Source organism: Canis lupus, chromosome 34 (genome assembly GCF_011100685.1).
Source record: "Canis lupus familiaris isolate Mischka breed German Shepherd chromosome 34, alternate assembly UU_Cfam_GSD_1.0, whole genome shotgun sequence".
NCBI lineage: Eukaryota > Metazoa > Chordata > Mammalia > Carnivora > Canidae > Canis > Canis lupus.
The window spans coordinates 41,758,924-41,764,177 of record NC_049255.1 but is presented as its reverse complement, the minus strand read 5'-3'; positions in this window follow the sequence as shown (position 1 = coordinate 41,764,177).

The window sequence follows — 5,254 nt, the reverse complement described above, 5'->3', positions numbered from 1 at the left end:
TCTGCTTCTCTAAAAGGGCCGTGCGCTGAGTTGAAGGGCATTCCTCTCCAGATTTATATTCTATCCAGAACCTGTGGATGTGGCCTTATTTAGAAATGGGGTGTTTATAGATGCCACCAAATTAAGATGATGTCAAACCGGATTAGAGTGGAGCTTCGTCCAAGAACTGGTGTCCTTCTAAGGTGAGGGACATCTGGATACAGACCTGTGGGAATGCCAAGGAGCGCCAGCAGCCCCCAGAAGCTAGAAGAGGCAAGGAAGGCTCTCCCCTTAAGGCAGTGGAGGGAGTGAGGCCCTGACGACATCCTCATTTCAGATTTCTGGCTTCCACAGTGGTGAGCATACATTTCTGTTGTTTTAGGACACACACTCTGCGTAATTTATCCTGGCAGCCCTAGGAAATTTGTAACAGAACCCGCCTACCTCACCGAGCTCTAGTGAGGGTCTGACCTGGTGGGGCGCAGCCACTAGAATCCAACTTCCTGGATATTCGTTGTGGAGCAACCGTACCACATCAGGACACCTCGGTCTGCCTCGTTCCCCACATGTCAGTCCTCTCACTGCCAGTTGTCTTCTACTAGCTTCCAGCCACCATACTATTCATTGACTCTTGATTTAGATTTTCTAGCTTAATATTGCATAGCCTGAAAATCAGTGGTTTGATTTTTCTGATTCCACCTTCCTGCATTGTCCCAGTGGGCTGGGACAGACATCCTAGATGAGATCATAAAGGTAAAAGCACACATCATATTATAAAGCACTACAAAGATGGTCGTTATTTGGATAAAAATCTACCCATATCCAAAGTGGATAAAGGAAGTCGTGTGCACCCATGTGGAGACACGTAGAGAAGGCGCTGGCTTGGATTCTGGTCCTAACACTGCAACTGGCTAATATGACCACGTCATGTATCTAACTGGGCCTGAACATCCAGCTCTGTCAAATTCAGGGAGACAGAAGGGAGCACGTCAAGGTCTTCTCTAACTCTAATATCTTCTGAACTCTGCGTTTTTGGAAGGCTACCTTTTATGAGCATTTATAACTTACACACACACACACATATATTTTTATATATATATATATATATTTTTTTTTTTCCTTTACAAGGGATTCCTTTACTAGAGCTAGGCAGACAGGGTCATGACTTGGCCCTGAGCAATGGATGTGGTGGGTCTTCCTCCCCAACTTGGCATGTCCCTGCCAAGGGTGGGCATGGGAGAGGTGGTTTTACAAAAACATGATGAGACTAAGTCTTCATTTCCATGAAAAAGGGGAAGTTGGAGGAGCAGCCCGCTGGAGAATTTGTACATGGAACAGAGTGTGAGCACCCACTCCCCACGGGCTGAAGCTTGCCACAATCTCCACTAGACCCTCCCTGAGCTGTGTGCATCCAAGTATGGCAGGACCCTGTGGAGTCCCTGGTGCTCATGAGGGACTGGTCACTCTATAGCTCTTAGTGTTTCCACACTATGCACATTATTGTACAGCCGAAGCTTCAGGTGGGAAGAAGGATCCCAACCCCTACTCCAAGCTCAGACCTAGGACAGAGCCGCCCTACTCCCTGCTGGCTGAGTAAGCTGAAGGGTCATCAAAACAGAAGGGTCAGCACTGGACGAGATGCAGCCAGTGGGAGCAGACAGATTTGGAAGGGCTAGTGGTGAGAGGTGAGGTCAAGGGTGGTCAAGGGCATATGGACTGGGCAGGTCCAGGACTAGGCAAAAGGGCTCAGTATGGGGGCAGGAGGTGGCTGGGGTCAGGCTGAGCATCTCATCAAAAACCACCAGGCAGCAGCAAGCTGGGCAGGGGTGAGGTGCTCAGGGTCCTCATCTGCCTCCAGCTTCAGAGGCCAGGTGACTGGGGCAGGCCGTGGCTCCAGATGTATGAGGGGGGGACAGGAGGGAGCCACTGGTGGCGGGTAGGGCTGGACTAGAGAGGCATCGCATAATGAGGTTTGTGGGCATGTCCCTGCTGGGCAGGATCAGTTGTTCTGGAAGAGAGAAAGCAGGTCATCACTGCAGTTTGGGGAGTCAGGTGTGCCCAGGCACAGCAGGATAGAACTCTGTTTTAAATGATCCCCTTCCTTAACCTAAAATTAGCTTTTAGGTGATTTAGAAAAGTGATTAAGAACAAGTAGCCTCAAGACAAGATAATTAGATGCTATAGCAGGGAGAAAAAAAATTAATGAGAGGGAAGCTATCTATTGTAGCTTTTTCCTTCTCTCTCTCTCTCTCTCAAGAATCAGGTATCAAACCCTCTAATATTGAAAAAGAGGTGAGTTTTCCACTTAATTGTCAAGCTCACTGGTCAATGAAAGTGTCCAGGCCCAGACTACAGGGAGCCGAAGGCAACTCCTGGAGCAATGTGTGCAGATTAAATGGCCTTTGTGAAGAACTTACTGGCTCTGGTGTCTGACGTGGTATTGTGCTGTGGTTTCCTGGTGTGGTCCTTTCCTCAGAGGCCTGTCTGATCCCGTCATATCAGACATTGTCACAGGGTCCCTTTCTCCTGTTCTTCCTTCTCACAAACCCAAATTAATCCCAAGTGGTGGTCAGGTGGTGTACCTGATGGGTGGGGTAGAGGACATGAAGTTGGGAGGAAGAGTGTCCCTCAGACTATCACAGGGGTAGAGAGGAGAGCATGTATGTCCTCAGTAATGACAAGCATCTCTCTCTCATTCTCTCTCTCTCTCTCTCTTTGTGGGGACAGACTGTCTGCCTGCTCTGGAGGGCCAATAATCCCAGGGAGAAACAACTAGAGGAAAGTTCAAAAGGAGCAAAGAAGAATATGTGACATAGGGTTAGGGACAGATAGTCCAGCATGAGTACAAGTTAGGAAGATATGAAAACCCACTGGCCTTTCAGAACGTGTCAGTCCTGATAAGTCATTTCCTTCTGGGATCCATTTTCAGTAGACCTCAGGATGCACACCTGAGAGCAGTGGGGACTGGGACCCAAATGTGTGTGCTAACCAGGAGGAGCCCTAGGGAGACAGCTTCTGCTGTCCCAAGATTGTGTATCGCTCATGTAAAAGGGAGAGGTTATCAGCAGTTTTACCAAAGCTTTCTTATAATCCTTCCTGTTATGGAAATGTAAGGACAAACTGGGAAGTTTTCCTCAAGTGATAATGTTTTGCTAAAGAAAAATAGCTTAGCATTCTGATTTTACTTCAGTTAATCTTAGGCATCTTATAAAAATATCAATTTAGGGTTTTATCTAAAATCGGATAAGTAGTTTTAATTCAGATGAGGGGGCAGTGGTGGTGTGTGGTAGGTAGCTATGTATGGCATCTTTATATTGTGGTTTCAATCTGGGCAAAGTTTAACTCATGTCTATATATATGTGTATATATATGAATATACGTGTGACTGTGTATTCATATGCACATACACACATTTGACATTCCTACCTAAAATTCTATTTATGATTGTTAGTATTTTCATTATTTTCTATAATTCTTTATGCTTTCTTCACAAAACTATTAGCAAAGACATTTGAAAGAGTACTATTTAGTAGTTGTTTTAAACATGTCAAGAGGGAGGGGGTTTTAAAATCATTTTCTCTTGATTATATTTGGCTTATCTCCATTGCTTTGTATAAATCATCCTACAAAGAATTTTCAATTTTATTTTAAATTTTAAATGTGATGTGGGTTTAATGGGGGGGCGGGGGTTACCTTAGGTTTCTATAAAATGAGAATAAAAACACAAATCCTAAATATCTCCACAGTATTTGTGACTGACGGACTAATGTACATTGAAATGACTTGCAAACTGTAGGTAGCTAGGTCTATTAATCACAGCCAAAAGTTCACTTCATGCCTAGTTCTAGGTAATGATAATTATTATTAGTGCTCATATTATTGTCAAGTAGTACTTTAGATGCATTTACTTGTTTAGTGCTTATTGTGGTATGCTATCATCTTATTTTACAAATGAAGAAACTGAATCTCAGAGACTTTGCCAAGGGCACACATCTAGAAACTGGGCCTACGTGGGAGGTGAACGGGGTGGTCGATCTGCCTCCAGAGTCAGCTCTCTTTAGAGCTTCAGAAGTCAAATATTTTTAGCCATAGTTTCATGTTCCATATGTTGTTGGTTTTTTTTTTAACGTGTTCTGTTAGGAAGATAGTGCAGTAGGAGAATCCTGAGTTCATCTTCTCCCATTGATACACCCAGATAACAGCCACATCAGTGCAACCAACCCAGAAAATGACCCGTGAAAAAGTCAGAACAGACTTTCCATAATTAATCATAGAGAGGAGGCACACTGGAAAGGGTACGAGGGGTAATAATGTGGTTGAGAACCAAACCCCCCATGAGACTAACCACAAGTGGTTAAGAGAAGGGAAAACAGACTCCATTCATTCAAACAGGGGACCCACACTGGGAATATGAGTCACCACTAACATTTGGCTTTGAAAATCAATGAGACTTAACTGTGGGAACCTTAAAAACCAGTAGGTTTAACTCTGGGAGAGCTGAAGGGCAATAGGAAACTGAGTCCCTTCCATGTAAATAATCCTTTAGAGATACGGCACAGAAGCAGCAGTTGAAACTGCCTGGAGTATATCCATATACACTAGTTTGACTACAGCCCTTGTAGCTAAATCTTGGAACTGGCAATGCACAGAGAGTGCCTTGATTATCAGTGTGTCAGCATCCCCAACAGAGGGACTGGAGGCAGAGATCTGACGTGACTACCAGCCCTGCCCACCAACAAAAGCTTCTTAAGTCCACAGTGGTCCCAGATAGTCCCTAAACCCATCCCGTCACAGGAGAGGTGGGCCATTGCAGCTGACTGGGTTTAGGGCAAGTGGGCTCGGCCATAATGGTAGGGCACACACAACAGGAGACACTCCTGAAGCATCTGGTTCTAGTGAAGAGGGGACACATGGCTACAGGGTAGCACAGAACCTCTTCTTTATACAGTACTACTTTCAAGATCAAGTGACATAACTGACTTTCCGAATACATAGAAACAATCACAGAAAGTTAGACAAAAGGAGACTGAGGTATATAAACCAAGGAAAGAACAGGACAAAAACACATCAAAAAAGGTAAATGAAACAGAGATAAGCAATATGCTTGATAAAGAATTCAAAGCAATGGTCATAAAGATATTTACTGCACTTGAGAAAAGAATAGAGGATCTCAGTGAGACCTTCAACAAAGAGATAGAAAATATAAAAAATAATCAGAGATGAAGAACTCAATAACCAAAATTAATACACTAGAGGAAATAAATAGTAGGGGAAG